General features: G+C 48.6%; 1 protein-coding gene across 7 annotated transcripts in view; it reads left to right on the forward strand.

Moving 5' to 3' along the window:
- Positions 1–22,492, forward strand: part of SLC24A3 (solute carrier family 24 member 3) — an 808,408-nt gene that overhangs the window by 494,473 nt on the left and 291,443 nt on the right. The window lies entirely within an intron of this gene.

The raw sequence follows: 22,492 nt of genomic DNA on the forward strand, positions 1-22,492 counted from the left end.
GCCCCAACGGGAAACTCTACCAACTCCTTATTTTGAAAGTTGGTAAATAACAAGAAAGAGTCAAGCATTTATTTTGTCTTCCTTGTAAACTTGTATCTTGAGTAACCAAACAGTGGATGAGAGAAAGTTTCTCTATAAAATGATTCCAGCTAATGAACAAAGAAGGAAGGGAAAAAAAAATACATAAGAACTTCAGCTTTGCATTCCCTAGTGAAATGCAGGACCAGGTGAGCTCTCTAGTTGTCACTGACAACACAAAGAGAGTGACAGGCAGATGTGTTGTGCCTCCCAGGGGAAGGACACGCCACCACCGGTTGGCACAAACCAGACAGTAAAAGGTCAGTTTCTCATTTTCCTGGCCACCTAAGACAGTAGGCTCAGTTTACACTCCACTTGCACAGAGACGGAGGATCTGGTATAAAGGTTCTTGCAGATGATTGATTTGATTATTTAAATGAGTGACCCAGTGCCTCCAAACCAAAGTTCCTGAGCCTCTGTCCCGATGGGATGTTGGAGGTTTAACTCAGCTGTCCCACCAGCAGGTAGGGCAGCACTGCAGCCTTGGGGACCCCAGGGGTAAGGGTGTGAGGGAGCCTTGAGGTTGCTTAGTTACCACTGCTGACCTCTCCACCTGCCCCATGGGAAGCAATTAGCCCAGTCCCTTATGCAGTAAATCCCTTCACTTCCAAGGGCTTTTAGAGGCTGAGGCAACCCCCAGTTCAGAGAAGCTAACTGATGTGAAGACATCAGGCCTCCAGATGTCTTAGCTTGGGCTCCTCCAACAGCTGAGCCTGAACAAGGGCTTGGGAGGAGGAGGTGATCCCAGGAAGCATGGTGAGGGGGTGCAGAAGAGAGACAGAGGTGCCCATGCAGGAAGTATGCAGGAGCCAGGTACTGTGGGCAGCTGGGGCTTAGTCCCCTGGAGCCCCCGGCATGACCCATCCAGGAAGGAGGAAGCAAGGGTCTTCCTCGACCCAGTCCCTTCCCTGTTGGCTGAGGGTCATCCATGTCATCCCTGACACTCTGGCGCACCCTACTGAGCCCACTTTCTGGCCAGAGAACTCTTGCAAACAGGACCTGGGGCCCTGCCTAGCTGGAGGGAGCTGCCCACAGGTGATCTCTGAGGCCAGTCAAGGTCAGCAGAACCAAACTTCCTGACCCCAGTGCTCTGCTTGTAACCACTGCACTAAACTGGTCTTGGGGTCTTTGATTAGGTGCAGACCTGGAACTTGGGGAGAGAGGACAGGCTGACACGGGCTGGACTTGCTCATATCTAGAAGGGGATGACGCAGGAGTCAGAGGAGAAGGTATATAAGTAAGGCTGGGCATCAGCACCTCTGACACGATGCACCCCAGAGAGAATCAGGGATGCTCTTCTGCTCAGCGTGCTCACCAGGACCTGGCCTCTGATCTGGGCAGCCCTCCCTGGTTTGGCATCTTTTGCTGCCATCCCTCAGTCAAGGAAATCTGCCCCTTGCCTGGCAGCTTTGGTGAAATGTTTGCGGTGGTTCTCAGCCTGGACAACACATTGCGATCACCTGGGGACCTTTCAAAAGACAGATGGCTCTGTCCAGTCTCCAGAGTGATGGAGGAAGTCACTGGTCTGTGGTTCCTGCTGGCACAGGGAACTTTACAGTTCTCCCTGCGTGTTTCTAATGAGCAGCCAGAGCCTCTGAGAAAGTTCTAAAAGCTTAAGCAGGAAGTCCCTTTTGCAAGTATTATTTTAGCAATCAGGAAGGAATTTCTCACTTCTTTATGAAACCCCACCCACTGAGTAGGGGGTGGGGAGAAGAAGACAACCTCAGAGGGGTGTGCTAGCAAGTTCCTTTCACCTGCAGGCCTCTGGTGGAAGAAGAGCTTTCCTATGTGAAATTGATTAGTAATTGATGGATAAGTTTTTTGGAGAGGTCCCCTGTTCAGAAGGCCCAATCTCTGTCATCTCCTGGCCATAAAAGCCTGCTTACCAGCTGTGCCTCTTCAATGCCCAAGCTTCAGTTTACACATCTCTAAAATGGGGATATGCAGGTTGCCTAAGAAAACACACATACACTGTGCGCTGAGCATGTGCAGGGCAGACGCAGGCAGCTCCTGCCCCAGGCACGGGTGGACAGGCCGCTGAGGGTGGTTCCGTGTTCTGGGCGACAGCGAAGTGGCGTTGATGGAGCGAGGAATGTTGCTTCCTCTCCGCAGTGCGGGCAGCTGGATGCCTTGCGAAGGAGACATCCGAGGGGCCAAACTCAGAAGGAAGATCGCCCTTCCTCCATCTTTTCCTGCTCCACCCACTCAGTCCCAACCACAGAAACCGAAAGCCAGCAGCAATTCAAGTGCAATATGACAAAGAGCTTCCACTCAGTCTGAAAGAGGCGATTCACCTGGGCTTTAGGACAGAAGACATTTATACGCTTTGCAAGGTGCTTTTCCTCCCCAAAGCAGGGGGAGTGGGAGCCCCTGGAGGTGGGAGAGGTTTGGGGCATCAGCAGCAGGAGGGTCTGCAGAAGCATTTCCTCCGATCCCAGCATTCACTTTCTGTTTTGTTGTGGGCACTGAACTGTCTTGACCTCCAGAACCCTGTGTGCTGTTATCCAGAACCCAGTATCAGCCAGAGCTTGAGCAAAGACAGGCAGGAAGAGAAGAGGGCACCCTGCTCTGCAGAGAGGCAGCTGTCCCTGTCTGGCTCCCACAGCGGGGGTGCCAGGTCCTGACGGTACAGTCAGAATTTGAAGCCACTTCTCTCTGGGGAGCCTACTGTTTAGGACGCAGGTCCATCAGTTTGCTTCTAGGCAACACGATTCAGGATGTGATGGAGGTAATGCCTGAACCTGGAGTTAGGGAGAGATGTGTAGAAAAGGCCTTTGTCCAGCAAGGATCTTGTCTGAGATGAATTTAAAGGAAAAGAAGTTATAGTATGAACAGGAAGAACGGAGACTGGGAGGCTCTCATGGTGGAAGGGGCTGCACCAGCCCTGGCAGAGTGGGGAGGAAAAGCATCATGAGCCAGAACAAGGGGTGGATGGGACACCAGGGGCCAGGGCTTGGGAGGTGGTGGTGACCAGAGATAAAGCCAGGAGATTGGGTGGAGACCAGACACCCAACACTCTTTGTGGGTCAGGATCTAGACTTAATTCCATGAGTGACCAAGGTGATGAAAGACTCTTTCCAACTTTTTATCCTGACCCTTGCAAACATACAGAAGAGTCGAAAGACAGGTTCAGTCAAAAATGGTACACCCTCCACATGGGTTCTCAAATTGTTAATATCTGCCCATTGGCCTTCCCTCCTCCACTTGGTATTATTTGTTTCAGAATCTTTGACAGCAGATTGCAGACATCATGACTAGATACGTGAGTGTGGGTCTCTGGGAAAGGCAAATTTGTTATCCTCCACAACCGCAATGCCACTCTCACACCCAAGGATGGAACTTTGACAATGCATTGGATGTGTTATCTGACATCTGTCCATACATAGCTTTCCTCTCTTTTCCCCAAAATGAATGTCTTGGCTCTTCTGTTCTTTATCCGGAGTCTAATGAATGGAGACGTGTTGCATTTAGGGGTGTGGCTCTCTATAGCGGGATCCCTAACCCACTGAGCAAGGCCAGGGATCGAATCCGCTTCCTCATGGATCCTTGTCGGGTTCATTACTGCTGAGCCACAGTGGGAACCCCTCCTTTTATAGATTGGTGTTCTCCCGGGTAAAGCTCCCCACAACACCTCACTTTTAAAACCATTGTCACTTTAAACACGGGATTCATTTTTCCTTCACTGGTTAGTGCTGTTGTTAATTCATTAATGCTGGTATGCTTATAGTTGCTCAGATTGCTGCAAACTGGGCCCCCAGGAGCCCCTAAAAGCCAGCTCCTGTGTTTCGTGGTCTCCATCCAGTGCCGAGCCCTTCCGGGATTTCTGCCTCACTCCATATGTTCACATCCCAGCCTTGGAATTGACTTCTTCTCCCAGGAGCCCTGGTTCTTTTTTGTGAGGAATGATCATTAGAAACCACAGTCTAGATGCTGACTGTGGTCCATGACTGCACAATTGTCATTGCTTCCAGACCTGTGGGTGGCAAGTGCTAGAAGATGTGTATTTATTAAAACGTACAAATTTTTACCAGTTACCCTCGTTCATTGTAAGGTTCTTCCTCACTTCCCCCCACTTCCGTTTCCCCACATTGGTTCCCAAATATATTAACACACTTATTTGCTCACCTGTGATATCCATGAGGTTGTTTGCGGATTTACTCTACTAGTAACACAACCACCAGCAACACATTTCCTCAGTGAAAGGCGAGGTTTCTTTGTACTTATTTTTCCTCCTTAGAGTAAGTATGTTGCACCAGGGGTGTGCAATCTGAGTACTTGAATTATTATTTGTGTGTGATTATGTTATAAATGTGTATAATGAGATGCATTTGTATAGAGAGTTTGATCTTTTCATCTTCAATTTTACTTTTTGGAATTGGGAGATACTTACATTTCAAAAGCCAGTACTTATAAAATTTTTATGTAGTCAGTCTCCTGAGGGATGGGCACTTGGTTGTTTCCAATATTCTGCTATTGCAAATAAGGCCGCGATGATTTAGTTCAATTTGCAAATGTGTGTCTTCCGGGCAACTAGAGCTGACAACGGGATTGCTGCACAAAAGGGCACGTGTAATTTTGTGAAAGGTTGCCTTCTCCCTTCCCAACACGGGCTGGACCATGTGAGTTTTCAGGAGGCTCTCTTGGATGGTGGGTTTGAGTGGAAATGAGGTCGCACACAGGGGTTCCCTGTGGCCATCCAGGCAAGTGGTGGTTTAGCATCTGAACTGTGATGGTGGCGGGGGAGAGAGACGGAGGCTGGTAGAGGGGCTTAGCTCTTGACTGCAAGTGGGTGGCAAGAAAATAAAAAAGAACAGGAGAACAAGGGAATGGAAACGCTCCCAGGTGTTTGGGCTGAGATCAGGGGACAGTTTGGTGTCTGCACTGAGATAGGAAACCGGAGGAGGAAGAAGACGTGTGTGTGTGTGTATGTGTGTGCGTGTGCTATGTTTGTCTCTGTGCATGTGTGTCTGTATATGTGTGTGTGTGTATCCATGTGTGCATATGTGCACCTGTGCATGTGGGTGTATGTGTGTGCATATGTGTGTCTGTGTGCATGTGAGCGCATGTGTCTCTGTGTGTGCATTGTGTGTCTGCATGTGTTTGTATATGTATGTGTGTCCATCCATGTGTATATGTGTGCACCGGTATGTGTGTGTGCGTGTGTAGTGTGCATGCATATGTGTGCCTGGATACATATTTGTGTTCATCCATGTATATACATGTGCATGGTGCATGTGTGTGATGTCTTTATGTGTATTTGTGTTCATCCGTGTGTGTATGTGTGCACCTGTGCATGTGGGTGCATGGAGGTGTGTGTCTGGATGTGTGTGCATGTGTGTCCCTGTATGTGTGTGTGTGCGTGTACACATGTGGGAATGAGTGGGACACAGACTTGCAGAGCCTGGAGCCCATGTGGGTCAGTAGCAGCAACGGGCCCCTGGCATGGAGAGGGCAGTAAAAACCAGGATTATGGTTTATGTCCGTGTTATGTGGCCGAGTGTCCCCAGCCTTTCACAGGGGACATGCCCAGGGAAAATGGTGTGTTCATTTTACTTTCCTCAGACGCGCACGTGGACCCCCTGCTTTCAATTTCGAGATCTTTCCCCCAAAAGGGCATCTGGAGTTTGAGGGAAAATACACTGAGCACAGTATGTAAAAATGTCACTAGCTGCTGTTAAAAAATAAACGGCCTGGATGTTTCCCAGACCACACCGACCTCATAGCCCCCGTGGGGGCAGGTGGGCACCCCCTGGCCCAGTGCACGGTGTGATGGCTCTGGTTGTGAAGCAGGTGCTGGCCACCAGCCGTGGGGGCCGTTCCTGTGGTTCTCCTGTCCTGTCCTCATGTCCCTGACAGGCCTGTCCTGGGCTGACCCCAGGACAGTAAAGGTCTCTCTGAGAAAAAAGTGTTTGCAGAGGGCTGGGAGCCCCCTGAGGCAGGGGTGTCATTTCAGGCACGTGTTTCTGGGGGACCCACACAGGCCCTCTGGGCATGAGCCCTTCTCTTCCATCAGGAAACATGGCTTCAGGTCCAGGCTCGCATCTGTTTGGCTAAAGGTGGGGCCCTGTGTGTTCACGCAGAGCTTAAATAACAGGTCCCCTCTTTTAGAAGCCCCCCCCCCCAGGAATCCTTCTTTCTCTCTGCACACATGCAAACTAGCATTTCTGCAGGAACATGCCAGGGATCAGGCATTGCCCTGCTCCTCCTATGTGAATTAATTACTCCAATAATTGAAAAACTCCTTCAAGCAGCAATTCAACAGCAATGAATTGGTCTGTCATTTATTTTGGTTTTCATCAATTTCAGTACGGTCTTTCTAAAATCATTCTTGCCTCCCGACCCCGCCTAGGCACACATGACTTAGGCATTTCTTCATAATTCAGTAGAATTAATAGAGTATTCGCCCAGCTTGGGTGTGATGGTTGCAGATTCTGCCTGCTCTCTTCAGGGATGGCCGCCAGCAGCTCTTTTCACACCCATGAAACCCAGTCACTCTGCATTCTGTTTGTTGACTTAAACATGCAATGGACTTGGACACAGCTACCCATTCCTTGGAGTGTTAATACTCTGTGTTAAAGAGGAGTCCTGAAGCTCTGAGAGACTTCTTGAAAGTAATTCCACCGGCTGAGGAATTCTCACTGAGAGTGAGAACGTGGAGAAAGTTCAGCTTCAGGATGGTGGAGTCTTCATCTGTACTTGCCTATAATGTTCCTTTCTCTATCTCTCTCTCTTTTTTTTTTTTTTTTGTCTTTTTGCCTTTTCTAGGGCCGCACCCGCAGCATATGGAGGTTCCCAGGCTAGGAGGCTAATCGGAGCTGTATCTGCCAGCCTATGCCAGAGCACAGCAATGCCAGATCCTTGCTGCGTCTGCAACCCACACCACAGCTTATGGCAACGCTGGATCCTTAACCCACTGAGCAAGGCCAGGGATCAAACCTACAACCTCTTGGTTCCTAGTCAGATTTGTTAACCACTGAGCCATGATGGGAACTCCCTTTTCTCTCTTTTTAAATTTTTTTTATTTCCCCAATTCATTTTTTTTTTTCTGCTGTACAGCATGGTGACTCAGTTACACATACATGTATACATTCTTTCTTCTCACATTATCATTCTCCATCATGAGTGCCTAGACATAGTTCCCAGTGCCACACAGCAGGATCTCATTGCTAATCCATTCCAAAGGCAATAGTTTGCATCTGTTAACCCCAAGCTCCCGAACCATCCCACTCCCTCCCCTTCCCCTTTGGCAAACCACAAGTCTGTTCTCCAAGTCCATGATTTTCTTTTCTGTGGAAAGGTTCCTTTTCCTTTTTTTTAAACTGAAGTATAGTTGATTTACAGTGTTGTGTTAGTTTCTGGTATACAGCAAAGTGATTCAGTTATTGATACAGATATGTACATATTCAGATAGATAGATGGATAATAGATATATTCTTTTTCATATCCTCTTCCATTATGGCTTATTACAGGATCTTGAATATAGTTCCCTGTGCTATTACTGTCGGTCCTTGCTGTTTATCTATTTTGTATATAACAGTGTGTATCTATTTGTTTCAAACTCCTAATTTATCCCTCCCTCTTTCCCCTTTGGCAGACGTAAGTCTGTTCTCTGCACCTGTGAGTCTGATTCTGTTTTGTCAAGAAGTTCATTTGTCTCATATTTTAGATTCCACATATAAAGTGATGCTGTTATGATGTTTGTCTGGCTTACTTCACTTACTATAGTAATCTCTAGATCCATCCATGTTACTGCAAATGGCATTTTTTAACGGCTGAGTAGTATTCCATTGTATATATGGACTGCATCTTCTTTATCCATCATCTGTCAATGGACCTTTAGGTTGCTTCCACATCTTGGCTATTGTAAAGAGTGCTACTATGAAAATGAGTGTTCCTTTTCCTTGAAGTGATAAGACCTCCAATACAACTGACCTAAAATAAGCTTCTGGCTTCATCATGGTGTGAATTCTCTCCTTGGAGTGGGTGGGGAAGGTGGGACAATCCTTAGTCTGTATCTGGGAGGCAGAAAAGAATGGGCATCTGAGTTCCTGCCTACCATGGAAGCTGTTACCTGCCTTGCCCAAGTGCTGAGCGTGGAAAGGCATTAAAGGAGCAACGCAGTGATGCAGTCTACAAACACAAAATATCCTTATCTGCACCTCGGGAATATTTTATATGTAAGGTAGACAACATATGGTGGTTTTTCTCAGCTACGGCAAGTGCGGGACATTTTCCTTCCCTCTTCAAGTTCCTACTTCCCTTTCAAGGCCTCTTTTACCTCCTTCTACCCCCAAAGAATTTTAAAAAGGAAATATAATGCTGTTTTTTTTTTTTTTTACTTTTTGTTTGCTTTTTAGTGCTGTACTTGCGGCATATGCAAGTTCCCAGGCTAGAGGTCAAACAGAGCTAGAGCTGGCGGCCTATACCACAGACACAGCAATGTAAGATCCAAGCCACGTCTGCAACCTACACCACAGCTCACAGCAATGCTGGATCCTTAACTCACTGAGCAAGGCCAGGGATCCAACCTGAATCCTCACGGATGCTAGTCAGGTTCGTTACCACTGAGCCACAATGCAAAGTCCCTATAATGCTGTTTTTAAAACTCTGAAATAGGGAGTTCCCGTTGTGGCGCAGTGGTTAACGAATCCGACTAGGAACCATGAGGTTGCGGGTTCGGTCCCTGCCCTTGCTCAGTGGGTTAATGATCCGGCGTTGCCGTGAGCTGTGGTGTAGGTTGCAGACGCGGCTCGGATCCCGTGTTGCTGTGGCTCTGGCGTAGGCCGGTGGCTACAGCTCTGATTAGACCCCTAGCCTGGGAACCTCCATATGCCTCGGAAGTGGCCCAAGAAATAGCAAAAAAAAAAAAAAAAAAATGAAGTTAGGTAGACAGAGAAGGGAAAGCAGAAGGTCTCACTCTGCAAAAGTGTTCAGATCAGGTTATTATCAAAAAAAAAAAAAAAAAAACAAAAAACTCTGAAATAGTGTCCTCCCCAGAGAGCTGTCATTACCAGCAGCCAGATCCTCACTTCTCTGGAGGGTACCTGATGGAGGAAGGGGTGGGAACCGTGTGGAGGAAGGCAAACACCTCCTCTGTCCCCCGTCCTCAACTTACCTCTGTAATCATCAAGAAAAGGATCAGGGGCTGGTGTGGGGACTGACCCACAGGAAGCTGACAACATCTGACCCCTCTGAACATTTAACACGCAAAAACACTTCCCCAGTGGTTTAACAGAATGAAACTCCAGGAAAAGAGAATCACTCTCGTGGTTCAGAGTTATTCAAGCAGTGTTGCGGGATTGCAAGATAATGCAGTAATGCTCATTTTTAGGGTGAAACGTCTAGGAAATAAACATAGGCAGCGTCGTCTAAGTGAATGCAAAGGTAATACACACCGCATCTCCCACTACTCTCTTTGCCCCTCTATTCAGGAGATACTGTTGTTACTTGAGTCTGGCTCAGTCCAGGATAGAGGCACACATTCATGTGGCAGTTGGGAATGTAACTGTAACATTTTATTTTATTTTATTTTATTTTATTTTTATTTTTTGGCCACGCCCACCACATGGCACAATTCCAGGGCCAGGGATTGAACCCGCAACACAGCAGCGACCCGAGCCACAGCAGTGAATAACACCATAACCGCTAAGCCACCAGGGAACCCCCTTACTGTGTCATTTGAATATGCTGCTCCCTTTCACTTGACAGTGAGTTTCACTGAGGACCATCTTGGAAGCACCGCTGGGCTGCTAAATAAATAACACCCTGGGCCGGCAGAACCTATAGACAGTGGGTCCCAGAAGCTCATAAATCCACTCCCCCAGGGGCACAGCCCTGCAGTCTCTCCATCTTTATTTCCGACTGACCCAGATGAGGCGTCACCTGAGTGGCTGTTTCATCTGATTTGAAGTTATGTCACCCTAAAGCAGGGAGAATTTCCTCACAGTCAGCCTCTCATTTTTAATCAGAGCTGCGGCAGGAAAGCCTGTCGGCACAGCTCAAAGAAGGGCGCCTGGTCCTGTGATGAAGCAGATGGAGAGATGAAGGCAGGTCTGCAAGAGGGCATCTGATGGGCTGCCCTGGCGCCCAGGGAGGGGCTCTGTTGAGTCTCCTCCTTCCCACCCACCCTGCTGCATCTTTTGCACTTCAAGCATCCCTGAGACTCTTGCTGGGGTCAAGCCGGCCCTCGGCTCGGGGTCCTGGAGCTCTTATCTCTGGGGCAGATGGGGCAGATGGGGCAAAGACACCACCGTGGAGGGGGGATCAGAACAGACAGAACATGGTACCATCTCCAGCCAGACCAGGGGGCTCGATGCCAAGAAACTAGAGAAGAGGTAACTGGGTGAGAAGGAGGAAGAGAAAGAGAGTGAGAGGGATGGAGGAAGAGGGACATAGAGGGAGAGGGGAAATTAAAAACAGACCCTGGACTGAAGGGTTCCTGCAGCCTTCAGGGAGAGCGCTAATGGGGAAAATAGTGCAGGAAAGCGCAGCTGAGCCATGTTAGGCAGCCCTGCTCCCCTGAGATGCCCCTGCTTCAGCCTGTGACCACACACACACACACACACACACACACACACACGCGCGCGCGCGCACAGACATAGAGACATGCACATGCACACACACACAGGCATGATCACGGGGCAGAGGAGCCTTTATATGCCCGGGAGGGTTTTAACTGGCTGGTTGTCCAGCAGAAAGGGAGAGTATGAACATGAGTCTGGTGAGACTTTGGGCTCTGACCTTGGCTGACTCCCATTGGGCATCTCAAGATCATCTCAGGAGCCTCCAGGAAGGGATGAAGCATGCAGGGGTTTTATTAAGGAAATTCCTGTGAACAGGGGGAGCTGGGGGGCTGGGAGGCAGAGGAGGTTGTGGGGAAGTGTCCTCCAGCTCAGCTGCATCCTGGGGCAGGTTCTGCAGCACCATCAGGGCATCGCCGAGCCAAAGCCGGCCCCCAAGGGTGTCCCACGTCCCCTGGGGACAGGCCTGCCTTAGTGTTCCCACCAGTGTGGCCATGGATCCTGCCACCCCATGGTCAGTGGGCGAGGTGGGTTGGGGGCCACAGGCCGAGTGTGTGGCCCCAGGGCCAATGGAAGTAGACTGAGCCCCAGGGCAGAAGCAGTGACCTACTCCCTTCTGTACTGATTTGAAACAGAAAATCAACCATTTGCTCAAGAAAGGGGTTCACTTAAAAGATGTTAATTAAATTTACTCAAATAAGCAATTGCTGACAAGGTGTTTTTTTCCCTCTGAATTCAGAGAGTTTCTCTGCACAGCCAGCTGGGCAGCACACAGGCCGCTGTTAACAGCACTGAGAGATGCCAGGACTGTCAGCTGAATCAGGGACATTGGGCTTGGAGCTGCGGAGGCCTCTGTGGGTGGCGAGGGGGAGCTTTAAACATCGCACAGGGTTGTAGCATCATTTTGTTTTAGGGTCTTCAGAAATCAGGTTTGAGTGGTCTGGGGTTTCAGATCAGTTGACCCTGTCTGAGGCAAGGGGTTTTGTCACCTTAACTTCCCTGAGTACCTAAAGCCCCCTGGCACGGGGCTGGGGTCAGCAGATGGCAGAGATGGGGTGACAGGAGGTAGAGGTCTTCCCACGGAGACCAAGGCAGTGCTGAGTGTGTCATATCAACACAGCGCTTGGCACTCGCCACCCCCCACGCAGAGAGTGTGAGAGGCGTCACAGTCACCCACATCATTTCAGGAAATCAGGTTTGTGAGTAATCACGATGGTCATCCTGATAAACAATGGAAAATTTCAGAATTTTTTTTTTTTTAGGGCTCCACCCATGGCATATGGAGGTTCCCAGGCTAGGGGTCTAATTGGAGCTCTAGCCACCGGCCTACGCCAGAGCCACAGCAACGCAGGATCCAAACCGCGTCTGAGACCTACGGCACAGCTCACGGCAACGCCAGATGCTTAACCGCCTGAGCAAGACCAGGGATCAAACCCACAACCTCATGGTTCCTAGTCAGGTTCATTTCCACTGCGCCATGATGGAAACTCCCAGAGTTTTTTTTAAAAAAAAGCACTCCTGGAGTTCCCGTCGTGGCGCAGTGGTTAATGAATCCGACTAGGAACCATGACGTTGTGGGTTCGATCCCTGCCCTTTCTCAGTGGGTTGACCATCTGGCGTTGCCGTGAGCTGTGGTATAGGTCGCAGATGCGGCTCGGATCCCGCATTGCTGTGGCTCTGGCGTAGGCTGGCAGCTACAGCTCCGATTAGACCCCCTAGCCTGGGAACCTCCATATGCCGCAGGAGCGGCCCAAGAAATGGCAAAAAGACAAACAAACAAACAAAAAAAACACTCCACCCGTCTTGGAAGACAAGAAGGTGCCTGTACGTGTTCAGTCTTTGGTTGCTCTTTTCCTACGACCATCTTTAAGCCAGTTTCTTGGGATCCCTGTTGCTGCCCATGGTATTGCAGGCGGAGACCGGTAACCCCTGGAGAATCCCGCGCTGAAGTCGGATTCCACTGCTCCACACAGATCTCACGCCCCAGGCCATTCATAAGTGAAGGAAGAATGTCAGCAACAGAAGTGAAGGCAAGTCTTCTGTCAAGAGAAAGTTCTCTCTTCCAATTGGGTAAAGAGCTGTAAGGTTCAGAGACCTCCCCCCCCCTCCACGCTCAGCCCCGTAGTACATCCTCTTAGTAGCCAGATGCATTATGTAGCATGTGTTCACCAAAGCATCTTGTTTTTTGTTTTTGTTTTTGTCTTTTTGTCGTTTCAGAGCCACACTTGCAGCATATGGACATTCCCAGGCTAGAGGTCCAATCAGAGCTACAGCTGCCGGCCTACACCACAGCCACAGCAATGTGGGATCTAAGCCTCATCTGTGACCTACACCATAGCTCACGGCGACACCGAATCTGTAACCTGCTGAGCGAGGCCAGGGATTGAACTCACAACCTTATGGTTCCTAGTTGGATTCGTTTCCGCTGCGCCACGACGGGAACGCCTTTGTTTGTTTTTTTTGTTTTTTGTCTTCATCAAAGCATCTTAAAACACCAATTTAGTGCTGTAAATTTGAGAAGAATAAATCCCCCGGAATGTGTCAAGCTTTCAATGAACTTTCTTTAAAAGGAGCTGGTTGTAATTCTCTGTTGTCTTAAATAACCTCAGGACTAGAGTTCCATTCTTTAAGTGGCTCCGGTTAAGATGCAGATAGTTTATCCAGTGCAAGAATCATAAGATTCTAATCAGATGTCCTCCCACTCAGGATTTAATAGCATATGGGTTTTTCTCCATGATGTGTCATTCGGAGGTGTGTTACGTTCTGTGTGGGGCACTGTGGCCCCCAAATTTTATTAGTAGATGGATGACACATGTCCAGATCCTTACACAGAAAACATTTATATTTTATTTTCAGACTCTGGGAGTTGAAACTAGGTCAAATCCCAGAGAGTTTTTACACAAACTAATGAGGTTACGAAATCCAGATCCTCAGAAATCATGCATTTGCAGTGGTTTTAATGAATGTTCCACAGGGAAAATGCACCAAGACTTTTCCTTTGAATCGGGCAGTCACTAAAGTTAGGTCTCTTTAGGTAAGTTTTCTCCAGTGGGCAGAGTGTTAAACTTGCATCTGCATGTCTTTGATTCTTTGGATTCCTTTTTTCAATCACAACAGTTGGCTTTCCTCTTTGAAAAGCAGGATAAAGACAAAGCTGCTCACATATTTTTCCTTCTGCTGTCTTGTGGAAGGTGGATATGGAATGTGGTAAGAATGACTTAGTAGAGGCATCTGTCTTGTTTTATTTTTATTATTTTATTTTAATTTTGTCTTTTTAGGGCCACACCTGTGGCATATGGAAGTTCCCAGGCTAGGGGTTGAATTGGAGCTGTAGCTGCCCATCTCTGCCACAGCAATGCCAGATCCGAGCCGCATCTGCCACCTATGCTGCAGCTCATGGCGATGCCGGTTCCTTTAACCCACTGAGAGAGACCAGGGATCGAACCCACATCCTCATGGATCCTAGTCAGGTTCTTAACCCGCTGAGCCAAGATGAGGGATATTGATGGAAACTTTGAGGTATGATCAAACCAACAGATTAGGAGATGACTGCCATTGAAAACATAGTTTGTTCCTCACAGTTCCCCAGAGAAGGGGCCATGGCAGGCCTGGCAGGACCACAGGGGCAGCACCAGGTGGGTCCGCAGTCTGACAGTGAGGGAGGATGGATGGACGTAGCCTTGACTGTGGTCTCCATGGGTAGGAACAGAAGAGGCAGGGTGACCAGGATCAGGGTTGTCTAGTTTGGTTAGTTTCAGCAGGCTCTGGGGCATGGCGGCTGTCCCTGGTCATCGGGCCCTGGGTTCCAGATTAGGGCAGGTAGGTAATGGCCTGGAGGGTGAGAGCCACGTAAAGGAAGTGGCGTGCCTTGTGGGCTCTGGTTTGATTGGTTTGCATTTGAAAAGCTCACTCATCATTTACTATTTATCCCTCATGTGTTGACTCTAAGTATTGGGGGGACCCTGAGAGACACACTGTCCCTTTGGGGCCAGCCAGGCCCTAGATGGCAGACCATTAAAATTGAGGAAGTCAAAGATGTGACTTATGCCCAACTCCAAGCTGAAATTCAAGTGGTTTATCAAGCAAGATGAGTAATGGCTGAGAGCTGCATTTGTGTTCACAGAAACACAAATTGTCATGGGCATTAAAACCGAGAAATCACAGAACTTTATTCTCCCATGGAATTTGGCAAACCTGGTGTTTATCAGCCCGTGCTGGTCACTTGGGCAAGAGGCTCAGGCAGCTCAGCAAGCTTTGAGGGAGTGGGGACAGCGCAGGGTTGAGCTCCAGGGCACGGGGAGTGGGGAGCCAAAGAGAAAACATTTTCCAGGTGGCCTCCGTGCAAGAAAGTATACGCTGTGGGAATAACATTTCAGTTGCTGGATGGGATGAGAGTGTTGGGGAACTCCCCCTGTACTGTTAGCATCGGTGATGAATGACCTGCTGGGGGAAGATGGTGGCATTTACTTAGAAAGCGGGGAGGATGGCTGAGCATGGTCCCTACGGTATAACCCCATGTACACCGTGGTCCCTCTCTGCACACCTTTAACGGGTTATGTGGCAATTTGTTCTTGGCTCATTACAGAATGAAGGGATTTTACAGTCTTATAGCTCTTTCCCTCTTTTCTTAGAAAGAATGGAACTTATGGCTAATTAGAGTCACGCGTGCAGGGAATCCAATGCACTGACTGCACACCTGGAGGGAAGGGACCCTTCCCTTCTTGCCGACAGCTTGCAGTGATTCCATTTCTTGCTCTGGTAGCTGCATCGAGAGGTACCTCTTTCTCAGTGTTGCTGCTTGCTCTGGGGTACTTAGCACATCCTTCCACAAATGCTTTTTTTTTTTTTTTTTGCTTTTTAGAGCTGCACCTGCAGCATATGGAAGGTCTCAGGCTAGGAAGCCAATTGGATCTACAGCTGTCAGCCTACACCGCAGCCACAGCAATGCCAGATCCAAGCCACATCTGCGAGCTACACCACAGCTCATGGCAACGCCAGCTCCTTAACCCACTGAGCAAGGCTAGGGATCAAATCCAGGTCCTCGTGGATACTAGTCAGGTTCCTTACCACTGAGTCATGATGGGAACTTCCCACAGGTGCTTTTTACCCCTGGGTTGGATTTTGCCAAATGACTGTAAGATGCTGCCCTCTCTGTTTTGGGGCAGCAGTCCATAACAAAAAGAGAATGGGTTTTCCAAGCCAAACAAATCAAGGTTTATATCTGGGCAGAGCTGCTTACCAGCTGGACACATCTGGGCCAGTTCCTCACCTTCCCAGAACCCGACTGTCCTCTGTGACAGGAGCACCCACACCAGCTGCCTTGCAGCCTCTCTGGAGGTCAGAGCGTGCTGCTTGTGAAAGCCTGGCCGTGGGGCAGACTCGTTTTTCATACTTTTATATATTTCTACACCAAGCAACGTGAAAGTATTTGATTAAAAAAAGACATCTATTGTCACCATTTATTTTCCATATTATAGCAGTGAGGACAATTTCAAGGATAAGTATTTTACACGGAGCTCCATCTGCCCACTAAAAATGTTAGAATCAAAAGCACGTGGGGGGAGCTCCTGTCGTGGTGCAGCAGAAATGAATCTGACTAGTATTGGAGGTTGCGGGTTCAATCCCAGGCCTTGCTCAGTGGGTTAAGGATCCGGCATTGCCGTGAGCTGTGGTGTAGGTCGCAGATGTGGCTCAGACCTGGCCTTGCTGTGGCTGTGGTGTAGGCTGGCAGCTGTAGCTCCGATTTGACCCCTAGCCTGGGAACCTCCATATGCCGTGAGTTCCGCCCTAAAAAGCAAAAAGGGCTCTGCCAACGTGGGAAGAGAGGGAGGAGAGAGGAAATGTGTCAGAGGCAGTACAGGGGTCAAGAGAAAGCATGAGAATGATGGGGCCAACATGGTGCCCTGGGAATCCTAGGAGGTGGTGGGAAGGGCCCTGGGCCCCCCTTTCATGTGGGGTGAGGGTTTGTCATGGCAAGTTTTTATCCGAATGTCTGGGTGTGATGGGCATTGGGCATCTGGGTGGCCACAGCAGGACCCTGCTCTTCGGTCTCCGTGTCTGAGGGTGAGGGGCTTCATACGGCTGGTGGGGGGAGCCCCTTGCTTTGTGTGCAGTGTGTGCTGGTCTCTTCTCCATCCTCCTCCACCTTCCTCCCACCCCAGGCAGGGCACAGCCATGGACCCTGCCTTCCTCCCACAACCCAGTTCCAGAAGACGCCTCACTGCTGCTTCACCTCTCGGCGGTGAAGGCTCGTTAATGAGGTCGGTGCAGGGACCTGCTGTCTTTTCAGACCGGTCTTCTGTGCGGAAGCTTCACTGCCAAGGACCCCGTGCAAAACGCAGTGGTCTCTGTGACAGACCCTGGCCCCAGGGCCCGGAGCACTCTCCTCGCTTCGAGGTTGAACCCAGTGGTCCTGTGTTTTTGAACGTGAGCTGATCATTGAGCAGAGGAAGTCGCTGGAGCCACAGAGTCTGGGCACCACGCTCTCAGCTGTGAAAGGAAAGTGGTGGCCTTTGAACATAGAAAAGGCATCCGACAGAGGCAGAATGAGGTGGCTTTTCACCACTTTCAGGAGGCTAAATTAAACCTATAAAAGGCAGCAAACTGTTACATTTAGAATGGATAAGCAACGAGGTCCTACTGTACAACACAGGGAACTATATCCCATCTCTTGGGACAGACCATGATGGGAGCTAGTATGAGGAAAAGAGTGTGCCTGTATGTATGACTGGGTCACTATGCTGTATAGCAGAAATGGACACAATGCTGTAAATCAACTATACCCTAATAAAAAATAAATTTAGGAAGTCCCCATTGTGGCTCAGCAGGTAGCAAACCTGACTAGCATCTTTGAGGAGGAAGGTTTGATCCCTGGCCTCATTCAATGGGTTCAGGATCTGACATTGCTGCCAGCCCTGGTGTAGGTCACAGATGCAGCTCAGATCCCGAGGTGCTGTGGTTGTGGTGTAGGCAGCTGCAGCTCCAATTCGACCCCTAGCCTGGGAACTTCCATATGCCATAGGTGGTGCCCTAAAAAAGGGAAAAAATAAAATTTCATAATAATAAAAAAAGGAGGCCTTCATTCAGGGAGGCCTGGCTTACGTGGTGACTATTTCTGAGTGAGACAGAGCGACGCTCTTGGAGACCTTTAGTGTTACTTCCCCTGACCCACTGCCTGTTTCAGGGGTGGTAGGCAGTGTAGACAACAAGCCGTTCCTTGGTAACTGCACCCCACAGAGTGATTGGCATCCATCCTCCATGGCAACCAAAGCCCTTTGATTCTGCCCAGAACACGGCCGGGTGAGGATATCCTTTGGTCGTGGCTTTCTGGAATTCAAAGCAGCTTCCTTGAAAATGAGGCTGCTGTTTGCGTCTCCACCACGGTGTTCGTGGTCACCAGCAGGCCTGAGGCCCCTCAGTGCATTGTGGCTCCTGTCAGGACTGGGACCCCCCCCATGTCACACTGATGTCACTGAGGGTCAAGCCACCCTCATCCCACACGATGCTCTGGTACTTTTAACACCATGTAGGAACATGGCACCAAATTTTCACCTTTGCATTTTTTTCTTGGTCTCATTTTTTTTTTTTCCTCCAGTAGAGAAAACACAAAATTATATATTGGGAGAGTAGCAGGGCCCCTCCAAAGCATGTTGATTTGATTGGATTTCTCTCAGAGGTGTGCTTGTGAAACATTTGCGAATGACTTATATTTAGTGTAGTTTATGTTTTTAGTTATGTAGTTTAGTGTAGTTTAGCATTTGTACAGATTCTGTCAGCACATGTGACTTCTTAGGACACCATGGAAATACACTTATTAGTAATAGCTTGAATTCACCAAGAACAAACCCCCACTAATCTCCTTCTAAGGGCTTCCAAATCTCTCATACTCCTTTTCATTTGTTCGTAAGTGATGTGCAGAGTGTGAGTGGATTTGATCTGTGTGGTGGGCCAGTTCAGAGGTCTCTGAAAGAATAGAACTTACTAAACAGAGTGCCTCACTCATTGCAGTGTCTGATTTGGCCAAGGACAGTGTCTGTCCTTGTGCACGTGGCCAACTCCTGCTGGGCCTCAGAAAGGGACAGAAAGGTTAAAGTGTCATTGCGTCTGCACTTACTCAGCTTGGAGGGAGCGGGGCGGGGGGCGGGGGTGTTAGTGGCCGGGTTTCTGATTGGATGTAGGGATGTTACTCCTACATAAGAGGGAGCACATGTCCCATTCGATGAATTATATTTCACTCTTTCAAAAATGGGGAAAAAAGACTTACCCTTGACAGTTTTCTTTGCAGAAATATAAGGTTCTGAGAATCCTTGGGCATTAAAATCAGACATCACTCTAGAATTCATCTTTTCTTCCCATCTGGGTAAATTTCACTTTTTTTTTTTTTCTTTTTAGGGCCCACCTGCAGCATATGGAAGTTCCCAGGTTAGGGGATCGAATTGGAGCTGCAGCTGCTGGCCTACACTACAGCCACAGCAACACCAGATCCGAGCCACATCTGTGACTTACACTGCAGTTTGGGGCAATGCTGGACCCTTTACCTACTGAGTGAGGCCAGGGATTGAACCTGCATCCTCACAGACACTATGTAGGGTTCTTAACCCACTGAGTCACAACAGGAACTCCTTAAATTTAACATATTTCAAAGCTCAGAGATACAAAATGTGAATTTAGAGCAAAACCATGCCTTATGCTGTATTTTTAGCATCCTAGTCCCCTTCTCATCATCTGCCCTCCCACTAGATCTTCCAAACACCTACTTGTCATTTTGGTGCTGTGTGACCTTCAGAGCCAAAGGCTTTTGTCTGTAATCTAGGAAGGAGCTGGCAGGGCAGGGGGCTGGGGGAGAGAAAAGGGTGAAGGAGCCAAGGTTGGGTAGGACTCACTCCATTCATAGACAGCCTCCTCCTCTGCCAACCAGATCCTATTGCTCAGAGCCCCAAGAAAGGGAAATGCAATTACAAACTGAGTATAATAGATATGGATATGTGCATATATATATTTTAGTGTTTATCTGAGATAATCTTAAACTGGAGTTCCCATTGTGGCTCAGCAGGTTGCAAACCTGACTAGTATCCATGAGTATTTGGGTTTGATCCCTGGCCTCCCTCAATGGGTTAAGGATCCAGCATTGCTCTGAGCTGTGGTGTAGGCTGCAGACGTGGCTCGGATCTGGTGTGGCTGCGGCTGTGGCTGTGGTGTAGGCTGGCAGCTACAGCTCCAATTTGACCCCTAGCCTGGGAATTTTCATATGCTGCAGGTGCAGCCCTAAAAAAAAAATCTTGAGCTGGAATTCCCTTGTGGTACAGCAGGTTAAAGATCTGGCATTGTCACTGCAGAGGCTCAGGTCGCTGCTGTGGCTCAGGTTCAATCATTCCCTGGCCTGAGAACTTCTACATGCCTCAGGCATGGCCAAAAAAAAAAAAAAGGAATATTAATTAATAGACTTTGCATTTTGGAGCAGCTTTCAGCTCACAGAAGATGAGTGGGAAGTGCCCATATACCCCTTCACCCCACCTCCCACCTCTTCTGTTCTTAACATTAGCATTGGTGTTACAGATGATGAACAAATATGAAACATTTTTACTAACTAAACTCCATAGTTTACATTAGGGGTCATCCTTTGGGTTGTATGTTGCTATGGGTTTTGCATAATGTGCAGTGTCACATATTCATTTTGTATATGAACCTTGTATCCTGCAACCTTGCTGTCCAGGCATTCCTCAGAGATATGGTGGGTTTAGTTCCAAACCAACACAGTAAAGTGAAGTTTGCAAGGAAAGTGAGTCATACAACTTTTTTTTTTTTTTTTGGCTTCCCATCATATATGAAAGTTATGTTTACACTACACTGTAGTCTTTTAAGTGTACAATAGGATTATGTCTAAAAAATGTCTATATCTTAATTAAAAAATAATGCCACTGGAAAAAATGGTGTTGATAAACTCGCTTGATGCAGGGTTGCCACAAACCTTCAATTCGTGAAACATGCATTATCTGCAAAGCACAGTAAAACAAAATGCAATAAGATGAGGTATGCTTACGGGGTTGTTTGATTGATTCTTTGGGATTTTCTACATAAACAATCATTTGATCTTTGGGGGGAAAGATAGTTTTATTTCTTCCTTCCCAATCTGTATGCCTTTGATCTGGTTTTCTTGTCTTATTGCATTGGCTTGGACTTCCAGCATGATATTAAATAGGAATGGTGAGAGGGGACATCCTGTCTTGTTCCTGATCTTAGGGGGAAGGTGTGTAGTTTTTCATCATGACTTTTACTGTTAAATCCTTCATATGATGTGCAGTTGCGAGTGCCCCACCTGTATTCCCTCGATGGCAACAGGTCCCAGGGACAGAGATTCAAGGGCATGTCATTTGTTTGGCTGTGCAGTTCAGGGAGTGGGAAAATGAGACAGGGACGGGAAGAAGAGAGATGAATGCATCATTAAGGAAGTTCTAACCCTCAGTTCTAACTTCCTTAATGATGGACCCTCTCTTGTTGTCTTCCCAGCCTTGTCTCACTTTCCCACCCCCTGATCTGCCCTTCCAAACAGCTATCCCTTGACTCCTGTGGGTGACAGCACCTCAGTCCCACTGGGGACATGGGGGGTGGGGTATGGGACACACACAGGAAATGAGGAAGTGGATGTTTATCCACAGCTCCTGCCAGCTGTTGGCTGAGAGGGGCTCTGGGGGACATTGGGCCCCTGGAGTTTCTGGCCGAGAACAGAGTTGTCTCTGACAGCCCACATCAGCCCCCAGGCAGAGACTCACAGGTGTCAGCCGGCGGAAGTCAGGCAGGTGTGCACTGCATTGGTCAAGGTGAGGGGCCGTGGGCAGCCCGCCAGCAGCCTCTGCTACAACCTCTTATAAAAAGATTCATCTTCTAAGGTTTAACTCATTTAGTAAGTACGTAAAAAGAAAAGAGCAGGTGTTATGTACCAGGTCCTGGGATCTCGCTCTTCTTGTAAGAACCCTTTGCGGAGACTCCCATGACCTTTATCTCCATTGTCCAGATGTGGACAGAGTCTGACAAGCCTTCAGCACTCGAATTCTGACTCACTCTGACTCTGTCCAGGACCCCAGGCTGCCTTTATGAGTGTGGCTTCCGTGACCCTTGCAAACATGCAGGAGGGAAGAGGCTGCATCGGCAGAGAAAGCTTATTCTGAGGCAGCTTTGGAAGGGCAGGTGCAGGGAGTGCTGGCAGCCTTTTAATTCAATGTTGGAAAGCATGGGAAATGGCGTATAAGCTGCTTCAATGGGAAAGCTAATATTTACAGGTGAAAAAGTGTGAAAGTTGGGAAATCCATGTCTCTCCTTAGGGTTGGTATAATTACAGACTTTCCCTTTCCTGGCAGTAAGAACAAAGGTGGTCATTCTCAGTCCACCCTTTGCCTGCAGGCAGGTGTTGGATTTGGTCACTGGCTGAAGCCTGTTGTCTGGGGACATGTCTTCGGGGATTTATTGGGGGCACGTGTCCTGGGAGGGAGGGAGTTACAGTTATTCTCTGCCTTCAGATGATCTGGGTGTTCCCTTGGAGCAGTAAATATCAGAAAGAGAGTGCCCTTCATGTGACCTTGACACATTCTATGAGAACGTCTGCCTCTAGGGGGGACCTTCTGGGCTACAAAACCAAGAGATTTTAGCTTTGCCACTAACTGGCTATTGGGCTTTGGACAAATCCATAGAATGCTCTGGTTGTAGTGATTTTCTGTCAGGTCCTGTTGAGCTCTGTTAACTGCGTGTGACAGAGTGGCAAACATGTGAACAACAGAGCCTGTGTCAAACGGCCTGCCCACAGAGCTCACTGCTGCCAGCATCTGCCACCAGCTCATGCCACTTTGGTCATGAAGCAGCTTCCCCCAGGCCGAGCCTGGCCTTTGACTGCAGGGCTCCGT

Source organism: Sus scrofa, chromosome 17, assembly GCF_054392235.1.
Source record: "Sus scrofa isolate SSC_HxYL_T2T_F1_AM1 chromosome 17, Sscrofa_HxYL_maternal_Yorkshire_Landrace_v2.0, whole genome shotgun sequence".
NCBI lineage: Eukaryota > Metazoa > Chordata > Mammalia > Artiodactyla > Suidae > Sus > Sus scrofa.